Genomic DNA, 15,792 nt, shown 5'->3' on the forward strand with positions numbered 1-15,792 from the left:
TTCCTACTTCATAACTGACCAAAGACAGATGTGTGTTAAAAGAAAAAGTGTTTTAACCCCTTGAGTGCTAATAACTGTTAAGAATGGAAAAATGACAGGTTTCCTCTTCAATTTTTAAAAAAGATAATTGTTTACTACTCAATGCTCACACACAGACACACACACAGACATACACACAAAAAGGCGATTACAAAAGAGATAGCATGCACTTAGGTTTTAGAAGTCCAAAAATCCACTGTCACATTTGTTTCAATCGAAACAAAGACTTGAAACATTGCAGGCCTGTGATGCATTTTGGGTCCACTGAAGAAATGGAGGTTGGAGGTTTATGAAGACAGATTCATAGTGGCTTACTGTTTACAGTAGCAGGTTTCTTTGGCTTCACAACAGTCAAAGTACAGTTTAACCCCTGCACTGAGAACCTGGTTTGGTTCTTCAAATAAGTAGGTAAAGGCCAGTCAAAATTTCCTGCCTCCTGATGGATTTCAGGCAGGGTCCTGTTCCTTTGCTGGTCTGAAACCCTTCTTTCTCTCTGCCTCCCACTCCAAAAATTTATCTTATTAAATGTCCCTTAGTGGAAACCTGATTTCTGTCATGTGGACATAGTTTCTGCTTTTCATTGTCCTCACAAATGGTCCCTGATGACTTGGGCATTGACACACAATGGTGTTCAAATTTCACCCATTTACATATTCTTGTGATAGAATGGGTATTCTTCACACCCATTCTTTGGAATTCCATCACAGCCGAGAGATCTACAAGTCCATTGTGAACTAGTTCTGTAATTAATTTAGATATGGCAACAACTAATCCACAGAAAAAGTTTATTACATTTTAATGCCTTCTCTCTGAAATGTCCCAAAAGGCTGTTTGCATTTTAAAGTCTTGTCCTGACATACAGGCTAGCTTCCAAGGACTTGTGTAGTTCCATGCATATTGACAGAAGGGGCGGGGGGGAGGTCACCTGACCTCTCAACTCCATTTTGTTTCAAAAGCACAGTGTCCATTCTCCATTTTGTTTTAAGGTAAATTGATCATTTCAATTAAATCTGTGAGTCCATATTGCATGAGTGTGACATCCAATCTAAGGTGAATAAAGTTGCACCCATTCTGATCATATATATCAGAACTCCAAAGTGCAATTCAAACCTCCAAAGCTCTAGTATAGCTGACACCTCCAAAGTGTATGAGGTAACCTCTGAGCACAAGTCCTGTAAATAAACCTTTTCCTACAAGCAGGTGAGAAAGCAGCGGTGAATACTGTGAGTACTTAGTGGTATATTTCTCTCTCCTGGCTTCAGCACCCCTAAAATGCCACTGTGTGCTTTCCTTGCTTTCACTGCATGATGAGGTTCAGGAAGCCTGGGAACCCATGGATCCAAAGTTAAAGTAGAAATCCCGTGTCAACCTCTGTAATTGAGTGATTAACATATGTTAAGTGCCACCTGCCTCTCCTGGGGGGTTTGCTCACTTGCAGCCTAACTCACTGCCGTGAAATGCAGAAGTCAGTGGGTAGTGAGGCTTACTGTCAATTTAGTTGGTTTTATACCTCCGTCTGTACCCAATCCCAAACTCTCTTGTAGATTAAAATAGAGTTCTTTTTCTCTCCCTTTACTTGTTCCAGTGTGAAATGTAAAATAATTAACTTCTTTGAAAATGAAGCACCAGTAATGTTCAGACTAATTGCTGCAATTCCTGTACCGTGATTCTAAAATGAGAAACAAAACAAGTTAAATACATAGGTTTCAAAAAAAATTTTAGTTTCCAGAACACATAGCAGTGTGAGCAATTTATTGTGCCATCAGCCTATGTTTTAATCGCAAGAGTGAAAAAATTATTTTGTGAACTCGTATTAATTCAAGGAGAGCAGGAGGGTGGTGGCCCGTGAGTAACCTAGTTCATTAATGTTATCACTGTGTGCCAGTTATTGACAGTTATCAATTCCAGCGCAAAGGATAGTCTCTTTGGCAGTATTGAAATGAACAGATTTTCCACTTAAGAACATTGGTAGATACTCAGCTTCTATTGAGGACAGTAGTGTGGGTTTAGTAATGTGTTGTCCTGAAATATTTCTTTGAACAACTTTCACAAGGTATGAATTTTGTTTAATATGAAGAGTTTGTGATGAATAAGAAGGATGTCATTGTGCAATAATGAGCATCTTTCATCCTCATGCATAGTGACTGTGCTAAGAAATGCTAGTATTTTATAGGTTTCTCCCAGTAATACTGCACCAAGCAGTGCAGTTTCCAAAATAGTGATGCAACTTGCAATTGAGTGATGAAGGTGCTGTCACATTGTTGCCAGGTAGGAAGTTTCTTGACCATGCAGGAACAGGGATACCTATTCAAGTCAAAATGGTATGTAAGCTTGGAGGTAATATAGGTCCCATGCACTTTCTGCCCTTGTTCTTCTAGCTGATTCTAGGTGCTGCCAAAGAAGCTTTAGCAAGTATACACTGCCACCACAGTACCAGTGGTGGATTCTTAAGCTAATGGAGATGGTGCCAATAAAATGGATTGCATTAAGCTTTTATGTTGTTACAGTACTGTTACAAATGCACCTATACAGACAACTGGAAAGTAGCCTATCCTTGTATGATGAGCAAGTTTTGCAGGAAAAAAAAGAGATGAACTATTCTCCACAGAATACCCAGTCTCTGAACTGCTGTAGAAGCTTTGGGGTTTATTTGGCTGGTCCCAGTTGAATTTCTAATCAATGGTGACCCACAAGATGTTGATTGTGGGGGATTTGGCAAAGATAACCCCATTGGAATAGGATGAGGATGTGATAAACTCTCATGCTTCCTTGGCACCTGTGTGGCTTGAATGTGCCACTTATCAGCTCAAGTCTGGCAGTTGTCCAGGTCTTGTTCCATATAGGTATTGACAGCTTCATTTTCTGAGGAATTACGAATGTAGCTGAATGCTGTGGAATAATCAGTAAATAGTCACACTTCTGACCTTATGATAGAGAGAAAGTCATTGAAGAAACAGCTGAAGGAAGTTGGGCCCAGCAGAAACTCCTGCAGTGATGTCCTGTGGCTGAGACTCCAACAACCAGAACCATCTTACTATGTGCTAGACACTGGAGAGTTTTCCCCCAATCACCATTGACTTCAGTTTTACCAGGCTGCTTTGGGCTGCACTGGTCAAATCCTTCATTGATGTCAAGGGCAGACAATGTCACCTCAACATTAAAATTCAGCTCATGTCCATATATAGACCAAGGCTTTCAAGTGGTAGTGGCAACAACCAAACTGAGCATCTGTGAGTTTTTTGTAATGTATTCTAAATGATTATACCAGTTGCATTTCTTCAGTTTTATCTCAGAATTCAGAATGATTAGGAAAACTAAAGATCATATAAAAAGTGGCAAGCTCTGGAAAGTACTGCACCATTATTCAGGTTCTAACTAAAAGTCCTGAACATTTAAGAAAAGCCTTTAATCATATCAAATACACCCCTCAAATACACCTCAAAAAAAGATATTTATTGGCCTTCAGTATAAAAGCCACAACCTAAATGATAAAGAGCTGCAACCCCACATTGCATAGGAATATTTATGCAAAAGTGAAATGTCAGCAAACAAAAAAAATGTGCATGCAATAGATAAGGTAAATGCCATATATTTTCCAGAAGCTAATCACTGCCCTCCTTCACTGTTGCTGGACAGATCTTCTACAAGTTTCTATCCAAATGGGCATGTGTATCTTTCCCCTATCACCTCAGCAAATAATTAAATAATCCAATGTCTGAATGATCTTTATTTACATAGACATTGGATTAACCTATTATTAGGAAAGGTTTAAAATGGTGCAATAAGTTGGAATGTCAAGGCATGCACAAAAGTCTCGGCATTATGTTCTGAGGTTGGCCAGAGAAAAATGGGGAAATTCAAGTAAGTAGTCATCCTAGAAACTGGTTAAAATTCATTCATGGCTGAAGTCTGAGAGTGAGTCATTTGTTGCTGTCATCATGGTGCAGGGGGTAAAGGGAAAGCTACTAAGGGGGAAATATTTTAAGATAAATTAAGTCCACAGCAAAATAAAAATATTGCACTCTTGCTGAACATTTAGTCTGAAGTCTCCTCCTTCCTCCCCGCAAATACTTGGCTCCAAGTCATGATAGTCAATTTTATGTGTGCAGATACAGCAAGTGTTTAGGAAAACTATAGAATGTTATTGTCATGGTGGATGTGAGCAAACAATATGGTGGGAAGGCCAAAAATTGGTTTCATGCCACCGTGAAACATGTTTGCAACCGTCTGCTCTGCCTTTCAACGGCGGGCCGCATTGTCCACCGCCAGACGTTGGGAACTTCATTGTAATACATCCGCATATCATTGTAAACCCAGCTCACCCCCATGCTGGATCATCTGAATTCATGTTGACATGTTTCACAACAACATATATAAGGCGTGCAACTGGTGAGCTGCATTTCGAGGGGAGCTCAGAAATGAATGCAGGGTAATGTTGTGCAGCATTCGTGAGGGTTACCTGTGGACCCAAGGTTGAGGTGCAGCGTATTCAGGTGAGGGCACAGGCAAGTCATTTTCTCCCAACTGGCTGACAGTACGGTGCCGGGGCAAGGGCTTCCCTGTGGCTGAGGTGAGTTGGAGGGGGTGCAAGGGCTGCCCTGCAGTTGTCGCGAGTTGAGGTGGGCAACGGCTGCAATGCAGTTGATGGAAGATCACAACACATGCGGTGGGGGGGGGGAGAGGGAATGAGCCATGCATTAGGGAAACAAAAACAAAAATACCTGGAAAAACTCAGCAGGTCTGACAGTATTTGCGGAGAGGAATACAGTTAACGTTTCGAGTCTGAATGACTCTTCATCAGAACTAAGGAAAAATAGAAAAGAGGTGAAATATAAGCTGGTTTAAGGGGGTAGGACAGGTAGAGTTGGACAGAGGGCCAGTGATAAGTGGAGATAGCCAAAAGATGTCATAGACAAAAGGACAAAGAAGTGTTGACGGTGGTGATATTAGCTAAGAAATGTGCTAATGGTGACATTAAGGGTAGAAAGCAGGATGAGCAAAGTAAAGATAGCCCTAGTGGGGGTGGCGTGGGGGGGGGGAAGGGATCGAAATAGGCTAAAAGGTACAGATAAAACAATGGATGGAAATACATTTAAAAATAATGGAGATAGGTGGGAAAAGAAAAATATATATAAATTATTGGAAAAAGGGGGATCGGAAAGGGGGTGGGGATGGAGGAGAGAGTTCTTGGTCTAAAGTTGTTGAACTCAATATTCAGTCCGGAAGGCTGTCAAGTGCCTAGTCAGAAGATGAGGTGCTGTTCCTCCAGTTTGCGTTGAGCTTTACTGGAACATTGCAGCAGGCCAAGGATGGACATGTGGGCATGAGAGCAGGGTGGTGTGTTGAAATGGCAAGCGACAGGGAGGTCGGGGTCATGCTAGCAGACAGACCGAAGGTGTTCCGCAAAGCGGCCACCCAGTCTGCGTTTGGTCTCTCCAGTGTAGAGGAAACCGCATTGGGAGCAGCGAATGCAGTAGACTAAATTGAGGGAAGTGCAAGTGAAATGCTGCTTCACTTAAAAGGAGTGCTTAGGCCCTTGGACGGTAAGGAGAGGAAGTAAAGGGGCAGGTGTTGCACTTTCTGCGGTTGCATGGGAAGGTGCCGTGGGAGGGGGTTGAGGTGTAGGGGGTGATGGAAGAGTGGACCAGGGTGTCCCGGAGGGAACGATCCCTGCGGAATGCCACCAGGGGGGGTGAAAGGAAGATGTGTTTGGTGGTGGCATCATGCTGGAGTTGGCAGAAATGGCAGAGGATGATCCTTTGAATGCGGGGGCTGGTGGGGTGATAAGTGAGGACAAGTGCGACCCTATCATGGTTCTGGGAGGGAGAGGAAGGTGTGAGAGCGGATGCGCAGGAGATGGGCTGGACACGGTTGAGGGTCCTGTCAACCACCGTGGGTGGAAAACCTCGCTTAAGAAAGAAGGAAGACATGTCAGAGGAACTGTTTTTGAAAGTGGCATCATCAGAACAGATGCGACAGAGGCGAAGGAACTGAGAGAATGGGATGGAGTCCTTACAGGAAGCGGGGGTGTGAGGAGCTGTAGTCAAGGTAGCTGTGGGAGTCGGTAGGCTTGTAATGAATATTGGTGGACAGTCTATCACCAGAAATTGAGACAGAGAGGTCAAGGAAGGGAAGGGAAGTGTCAGAGATGAACCATGTGAAAATGATGGAGGGGTGGAAATTGGAACCAAATTAATAAATCTTTCCAGGTCCAGATGAGAGCATGAAGCAGCACCGAAGCTGTCATCGATGTATCGGAGAAAGAGATGTGGGAAGGGGCCAGAGTAGGACTGGAACAAGGAATGTTCCACATACCCCATAAAGAGACAGGCATAACTGGGGCCCATGTGGGTACCCATGGCCACACCTTTTATTTGGTGGAAGTAAAAGGAGTTTAAGGAGAAATTGTTCAGTGAGAAAACAAGTTCAGCCAGACGGAGGAGAGTAGTGGTGGATGGGGATTGTTCAGGCCTCTGTTCGAGGAAGAAGCGGAGAGCCTTCAGACCATCCTGGTGGGGGATGGAGGTGTAGGGGGATTAGACGTCCATGGTGAAGAGGAGGCAGTTGGGGCCAGGGAACTGGAAATTGTTGATATGATGTAGGGTTTCAGAGGAATCGCGGATAGAGGTGGGAAGAGACTGGACAAGGGGAGAGAGAATGGAGTCAAGATAGCAAGAAATGAGTTCTGTGGGGCAGGAACAGGCTGACACGATCAGTCTGCTGGGACAGTCCTGTTTGTGGATTTTGGGTAGGAGGTAGAAGCCGGCCGTCTGAGGTTGGGAGACTATGAGGTTGGAAGCTATGGGAGGAAGATCTCCAGAGGAGATGAGATCAGTGACAGTCCTAGAAACAATGGCTTGATGGTCAGTGGTGGGGTCACGGTCCAGGGGGAGGTAGGAGGAAGTGTCTGCGAGTTGACGCACAGCCTCTGTGAGGTAGAGGTCCGTGCGCCAGACAACAACAGCACCACCCTTGTCAGCGAGTTTGATGACAATGTCAGAGTTGGACCTGAGAGAACGGAGTGCAGCAAGTTCAGAGAGAGACAGGTTAGAGTGGGTGAGAGGAGCAGAGAAATTGAGACGACTGATGTCATGCCGACAGTTCTCAATAAAAAGATCAAGAGCTGGTAAGAATCCAGAGGGAGGGGTCCAGGTGGAGGAAGAATATTGGAGGTGGGTAAAAGGATCCATTGAACGGGGAGAGGACTCCTGCCCAAAGAAGTGAGCACGGAGATGAAGGTGGCAGAAGAGTTCAGCATCGTACTGAGCCCGAAATTCATTGAGATAAGGGTGTAAGGTTATGAAACTGAGTCCTTTGCTGAGCACTGAACGTTCAGCATCAGAGAGGGGAAGGTCAGGGGGTATGGTGAATACACGGCCGGGGTTGGGATTGGAAGATGGGATGGGGACAGAGGGATGGGCAGGGTTGGAGGGTCCTGGATGGGCGATGGTGTCGATGAGTTATTGGAGCTTGCGTTCCTTTGCACCTGAAAGAAAGAGACAAAGTTTCTTGTTGAGGCGTCGGATGAGAAGAAGAATAAAATGAAACTGGGGGCAAGGGTGGCTTAGAAATAGGGTGCATCGGTGCTGTTGGAGGGAGAGGTCGAGTGTGTTCTTATGGCGGCGCATGGCACTGAGTGTGGATCTCAGGATGCGACGAGAACAGTAGTCCGAGGACCGTTGTGTGTCCTGGAGATACCTATAATCCTGGGTGGGTTTGAAACATAAGGGATGGAACTTCAGTTGAAATCCACGTGGGGTAAGTCGGACCTGGATAGCCCCAGGTTGTGTACCTGCTGATCCTCCTCCCTATGGGTGTTGGTGGGCCCTTGGCTGACTCTTTGAGGAGAAGGGGAAGCTGGAGTGAGATCGAGCTGCCCTGCACCCCTCTCACATTGACACTGTTGGAGGCCAACTATGGTGTCAGCGATGAAGTTCAGCCCACGCAGCAGTGTAGGGCCAAAATCCTGGACCAAGGTCTTCCTGGCAGCTGCCATCCTACCAGCGTTGACCTCAGTGCATTGGCATGCCGCCACTATATCCTCAGACCAAAGGTGGATAGACTCCTCCTTGCAATCGGAGGTGCGCAGCGGACATTCCTTCCTGATGTTCCCAAGCTTGCCTTTGCAGCTCCAGCAAGTGAGATATGACCGAGTCCAGAGGCTCATCATCCAACTTGGACTCAGCATATTCCTGGCCTTGAGCAGTCCTCCCAGAAACCTAGGAAGCCCCTGCCACCGCCTGCTATGGATCAGACGGTACAACGTGCTCAACAGATTGTGACCCCGAGAGACTCTAAAACTAGGTCCCACTGAGGTGTGTCGCTGCGCTGGTCGAGCATGTGGTGTGATGGTTCTCCAATTGGAGTTTCAGCAGATTCCTCTTCCGAGGTGTCTTTGAGGCTTGATTGGAGGCCCTGTGACATGGATTTCATTGGCTGTTTCCCAGACGTTCCTGCGAAAGCAAGGAGAGATAATTAGCACATGGCAGTGGCCTTTGAAACAGGACGCATCTCTCACAGCATGGTTGTCTGATGGGTGTTGCACTGCTGGATTCTCACTTGGTAGGGACCTGCCAATCTCACCATCATCACAGGACCAGTCCAGATACTCGCTGGCCAGTTGTATGACTCTATTTTCGAAGTCCGTGAGGACCTTGATTTCTGGCATTCCACCACCAGTCAGCAACCTCTCCCTTTTGTTGTGTACCAGCTTGTCCTGCATGAATACACATAGTGTAAGGAGGACACCTGCCAGGCCAGATGATATGTATGCCTGGCATGTGTGGATGGTGAGTGGTGCCATGGACGGATTGAGGACAATGAAGGTGTGTGTGAGAGAGTGAATGGCGAATCCTTTGAACTGGCAATAAGTGAGATCCCTGTGGATGCTTGATGGGCTTGTGAGTGTGTGAGTTGACAGTGATGAGGAGAGTGACTTACCCTGGCAGAACGGAGGAGATCATTCATCCTCTTGTGGCACTGGGCGGCCGTCCTCTTTTGCAGGGCGTTGGTACTGACCATCGCTGCCACTGCCTTCCAAGCCAGAATGGTGATGTTGCTGCCCCTCCTGCAGCCAGAGTGGGGGTAGAGGACATCATGGCGGGCCTCCACTGTGTCCAAAAGGAGTTCCACGTATACATCACTGAATTGGGGTCTGCAGTCTTCTTGTCTTTTGGGAGCCATATCTTCTGTGCAGCATCCTGGGCTGGAAGCACTGAGAAGCATGCGCGCAGCTGCACTTTAAATATGGTGCCCAGTGTGAGGAAGTAGCGAGGTGATGGCGTGGTGGGTGAATGCGGGCCCGCCCCCCAATCAAAACAGAGTATTTCCCAGGAATGCATGACTAATGAGGCAGGATTGGGATGATACATGTGAAAAGCAGCCATTGCATCTGGGATGATTCCACCCCATATCTGAAATACTGTGTACAGTATTGGGCTCATTATTTAAGGAAGGATGTAAATGCATTGGAAGCAGCTCAGAGAAGGTTTACTAGACTAATACCTAGAATGGGAGGGTTGTCTTATGAGGAAAGGTTGGACAGGCTAGGCTGATTTCTTCTGGAGTTTAGAAGAGTAAGAGGTGGCTTGATTGAAACATAAGGTCCTGAGGGGTCTTGAAAAGGTCGATGTGGAAAGGATGTTTCCTCTTGTGGGAGAATCTAGAACCAAGGTTCATTGTTTAAAAATAAGGGGTCACCCATTGAAGATAGAGATGAGGAGAAATGGTTTCTTCAGAAGGTTGAGAGTCTGCAGAACTCTCTTCCACAAAAGGTGGTGGAAGCAGAGTCTTTGAATATTTTTAAGGCAGAGCTAGATAGATTCTTGATAAGCAAGGGGGTGAAAGGTTATCAGGGGTAGTTGGGAATGTGGAGTTGAGGTTATAATCAGATCAGCCATGATCTCATTGAATGGCGGAGTAGGCTTGAGGAGCTGAGTGGCCCACTCCTGCTCTTAATTCGTATGTTTGTTTGACTTAGTCAAGTATAAGTAAAATAGTTTTATAGAACTTAGAAGCAAATTGTCTTTGTTATTTAGAGGGGAAAAGGTTTTGAATCAAAACTTTCAAATGAAATATAAATTGTCGTAAATGTACAGACATTGAAAAAAATGTTCAAAAGAATGAAAGACACAAAAAGTCTGCTATTGATCTGCAACAAGCTGTAATTTAACTGGCAAGCTGTTGCATCTGGTGCATGGACAGCCAGCTGTTCATGTCACATTAGCAGCGAGTCTTGGACAGCAGATTTTTTTTGTAGTAAATCATAATTGAGTTGGCAATATTATACAATGGAATACTTTGATCTACTATCCATATTCAAGAAGGAACGCCAATGCCAAGGGACTTTATTTTCCCAGACCACAGCTATGTCTTCAGAAAATACTGTGCATATTTAGCCATCATCTCACAAATGCCAAATTTAAGAACTGTTCTGAAATACACAAGAAAGAAACTTGGGATCATAAATTTTATTTGCAATACTTTCTCAAACAGCCAATGAGTGATGAGCTTAATTTATTCCATCATGTTTTACCAAAGCACAAGTACATAGCACCAAGCACTGCATACCTACTGGCCAGTGAAGTAAGGCAACTGCTAGGATGACTGAATCTTAGTGAAAAAATACCCATTTAGATTTGACACAACAGCCAATTTCTGACTTGCATTTCATTATGGTGGCATAAATGTAAACCTTCCCCTTGCATTCAGATAGGCTCAGGAACAAGAAAAGTTTAAATATTTTGAAAGGTTGGCAGATTTTCACCTAATTCCTATTACCACAAAAGATAGGTAAATTCCTAACATTACAACAGTGATACAATAAAACATTTGTAAATAATTAAGGACTAATGTAACATAATATGTGTAAAGTTTATAAATGCTTTATAAATTCAATTTCTTCCTTCTTTATAACTCCAAATGAAAATTATTACCCTTTTTTCAAAAAAAAAGTTAAATACCTTTCAATTTTTTCCCCAACAGTTCACAAGAAATAGGAGCAGGAGTGGGCCATTTGGCCCATCGAATCTGCTTTGCCATTCAATAAGATCATGGCTAATCTGAGTGGGGCTTTAATTGCACTTTCCTGCCTGTCCCCCATAACACCTAACTCCCTGGTAAATCAAAATTCTAACTCACCCTTGAATATATTCGATGATCCAGTCTCCACAGTTCTCTTGGGACGAGAATTCTAAAGACTACTCTCTAAGATAGGAAATTCGTCCTCATCTCCGTCTTAAATGGGAGACCCCTAGTTCTACCACAAGGGGAAACATCCCCTCAGCATCTATCCTGTCAATCCCCCCTCAGCAACTTATGTTTCAGTAAGATCACCTCTCATTCTTCTAAACTCCAATGGCTAACTTTCTCAACCTTCCCTCGTATGACAAAGCCTTCATCCCAGGAATAAGCCAGGAACCTTCCCTTAACTACTTCCAATGCAAGCATATCCTTCCTTAAGTCGTGACCAAAACCGTACACAGTACAGGCTTCCCTACTTTTATACTCCATCACCTTTGCAATAAAGACCAACATTCCGTTTGCCTTCCTAATTACTTGCTATACCTGCACATTAACTTGTTGTGATTCATGTTCAAGGATACCTAGATCACTCTGCACTGCAGCGTTCTGCAGTTTCTCTCCATTTAAATAAAATTCTGCATTTCTATTCTTCCTGTCAAAGCAGTTAACCTCACATTTTCCTACATTATACTCCGCCTGCCAAGTTTTTGCTTACTTACTTAACCTATCTAATTTCCCTTTGCAGATTCTTTGTATTCTCTCACTACATGTTTCCTACCTACTTTTGTATCATCAGAAAATTTGGCTACCTACTGTTAGTCCCTTCATCCAAGTCACTAATATAGATCATAAATAGTTGAGGCCCCAGCACTGATCCCTGTGGCAGTCCAGTCATTACAGTTTGCCAACCTGAAAATGATCCACTTATCCAAATCTCCATTTCCTGTTAGTTAGCCAATCCTCTATCTGTGCTAATATACCACCACCATTACTATGAACTCTTATCTTGTGCAGTTATATTCTTATGCTGTCCTCCATCTCCTGGCAGGAGATATTGTAATAAAAATATTATTGTTTACCCAGTGACAGAAAAAATATTGACTGGAATTACAGTTGAGAGAAAAAATACTTGGTGAGCTTTTAAAGTGAATAGTATAAAAAAGTAATTGTAAACATTCCTGTCGAAAGAAGTGATGAAGAAATGAAGTCAAGAAACTAGGGCGCATCATCATAGAACAGACTTGTGTCATATTATTGGATTTTGTGGCCATTTTTCTACAGAAAGAAAATAGAAAGTTGCATTTAATGCTCGTGGCTTCAAAAATAATATGTATTCTCATTTTTGTTTAAAAAGGGCACCCAAATTAAAGATTGATAATATACTAAATGGGAAGTTGTTTCTTTTAGAGACTGAACAATAGACATTGGTCTCAGACAGACTTAAAAAATATTCAGTCGTCAAGTCAGTTTTTTGGAAAAAGGGCTACAGTGAAGTGCTCTTGGGTGAGTAAAATTCAGGACATTACAGGGAGAGTGTTTCGGTTCTCACCGCTAACCAGCAGTACAAGTATAGTGTAAAAGAAAGCCCAGTGCGTAAGCATCTCCCTACTGTACAGGTGGTGACATTTATGTAATATAACCAACCAGAGGGGGAATAGCATTTTATATTCTTTTGCATTATTACTTGAATATAAGTCATACTATTGAACTTGTTGAATTTGAAGAACTTGAGGGTTCAAAGTGAATGTCTGTTTGATTAGAATTCCAAAACAATAAAGGAGCTGTGACATTGATGGGTGTGTAATAAAGGCCACCATGTAGTGGGAATGAGATAAAGGAGTAAATTGCTCAAAGATTAGTGATCATGGAAGACTTCAGTGTCCAAGTATAGCATTGCGAGATAAAAAGAAAGTCTTGTATTTATATAGGGCAGAATTTTGCCCCGTCAGAGGGAAAGTTTAGGAGCAGGCGCATGGAGGCGTGCCTCCGATCGGCGCACCCGATTGGGGGTGCGCCGCCATTTTAAGTGAGCGGGCCAATTAAGGCCTGGCCAGCGTGACGTCTGCAAGGAAGCGCTATGCGCTCCCTGTGCAGGTGGGGGGGGGTGGATTCCCTGAGCCGAGAGTGCGCTCTTTCGCGCATGCGAGTGAAAGAGCGCACACATCTCCCTGAGGCTAAGTTTTGCCTCAGGGAGATCGGTTCCACAATAAAAAATATTAAAAACAGAAAAAAAAATTCCCTGACATAGCCACTCATGTGATACTATCACATGAGTTGGGACATGTCCATCACTTTCATTGACAATTTAATTAAAAATTTTAAAATCTACATGAAAGCTCATCCTGCCCATGGGTGAGGTTTCATGCTTTATCTTAAGCCCGCCAAGTCTCCCGGCCTGCCGGCCAACCTTAAGGTTGGACGGGCAAGTCAATTAATTACTTTAACTACTTTGTCAATGGCCTCAATTGGCCATTGACAGGTCGGCGGGTGCACAGCTCATTCTGCTGAGCCCCTGCCAACCTGAAAATTGAAATGAGGCAGGGTAATGTCGGGAGTTCCACCCAACGTCATCTCGCGTCATTTTACGTGTTAGCGAGCGGGCCCCGCCCCACCCCCCGCTCGCCAACCAGGAAATCCTGGCCATAGTGTTTTCACGACCACTGGACATCATTATTGTAAAGCACATTTGAGAAGTACTTTTGAAATGTAGTCACTGTTGTAATGTATGAAACGCAACAGCCAATTTTGACACAGCAACTCCCTCAGACAGCAATGTGATAATGACCAGATAATGTATTTTTTTGTGATGTTGTTGGAGGGATAAATATTGGCCAGGACCAGGAATAACTCTCCTGCTGTTCTTCGAAATAGTGCCATGGGATATTTTACATCCACCCCAACAGGCAGATGGGGCCTCAGTTTAATATCTAATGCAACGGATGTCCAACAGCTCAGCTCTCCACTCCCTCTGTACTGCACTGGAGTGCCAGCCTTGATTTTTATATTTAACAGTGTAAAGTAAAGGAAAAAGAGGGGGAAAGAGTTTCTGAAATGTTTACAAGAGATCTTTCTTGATCGGTTTTGTTATGTACAGTCCAACAAGGAAGCAGTACTCCATCTGGTTCTGTGGAATGAAATGGGACCTATTTCTAATTTTATATATCAAAATTATTTTATAAAATAAAATATTAAAATTGATTCTATAATAGATATATTCTATCAGTCTTAAGCATCCACAAAAAGCTGCCACTATGAAAGACAAAAACAACCCATCGCTACAATGTGCAAGTTTATAATGAAAGCTTCTTTATATGAAAATTTAAAAAGGGGCATCACAAATGTTTCCAAGTATTTATTTCAGTGCTGCCAAATCCCAATAGCAGAAGAATGCCTTGTCTAGGTGACTGTAATACTGGCATCATCACAGCTTGTACAAAGTAATAATCACAACTATGTACAAAAGAACAACTTCAAAGAGTCTCCCGCTCCAAAAGTAGAGAATAAGTGGGTAAACAGGTCTGAGGGAGGGAGAAATACAAATTACATCAGAAACCGATGCACATATCTTGTCAAGTTTAAAATGCCACATTAACACTTTGTGTTTTTGTCATGCCAGTGCAGGCATGAAGATATTAAAAGTTTAAAATAAAACTGTATTCCTTTAAAAATGGACCATGATGAACTGGGATAAAGACAAAAAGCTAAAAGCTACTGCGGATGCTGGAAATCCAAAACAAAAACAGAATTACCTGGAAAAACTCAGCAGGTCTGGCAGCATCGGTGGAGAAGAAATCAGTTAACGTTTCGAGGTCTTGACTTTTGCAACTTCAACAGCCCAGCAGGCTTTCTGGAAAGTTCTAAATTGGATTATAATAAGCATGGGTCTCCCTTGAACAGACATGCTTAACAGCACTGTTCTGTGGAATTTCACACCTGCTACTATCAAGGCTAACTCCAAAACACAGGGACAATAAACACCCAGATTCTCTGACTCCGGGTCTGCCAGGTAACAAAGGAGGGCTATTGAGACTGAGTATCCACAATGAAGTGCTCAAGGCCACTATCTATCTTCTGTTTTATATCAACGGCTTTTGACCATGTGACTAAAACTCCTTTCTCACTATGAAAGACCATCATTTGCCTTCCACATATACCAATGGCCATTCATCATGTGATTAAAACTGCCCTCTGATTTTGAAATCCTTTTATCTAAAAACTGAGAGACTAGGTGGCCTGCAGAACACAAGCAACAATACAGCTGCAAAAGGAAAGCTGTGTCATCTTGCATTTTCTAGACCTGTGAGGCTTAAGGTCTTTTAAAAGCCTCCTCCAACTTGTTTTGAACAGCTCCAAGTCCACCAGTGAGAAATTGGGCCTCTAATTATAACAGTCTTCAGGGAATATCCTCATGATCTGCTGAATAAGTCTTAACTTTGAAGCAATCCTGCAAGTAACCTGGGTTTGACCCCAGCCATCTGAACTTGCCTGAATTTCAATTCCAGAGTGGGAAAAACTCCCTCCTTGACTGGATTCTCAAAGTGGACTGCTAACTATTCTGTTTGATTTTAATATTTCTAGAAGTGCACTACTATCTTTAATTGTCTCTCTTTGGTAGGCGTGTGGCATGATTGACATAGCGAGTGCGTGAAAAACTAATATCCCTTGTTTAAATCCAGAAAGCCTGCTGTTGGTGATTTTTAAATTGGCCACACACTAATGGGAGGAGAAAGG

The sequence above is a fragment of the Cetorhinus maximus genome, chromosome 17 (assembly GCF_964194155.1).
Source record: "Cetorhinus maximus chromosome 17, sCetMax3.hap1.1, whole genome shotgun sequence".
In the NCBI taxonomy this organism is placed as follows: domain Eukaryota; kingdom Metazoa; phylum Chordata; class Chondrichthyes; order Lamniformes; family Cetorhinidae; genus Cetorhinus; species Cetorhinus maximus.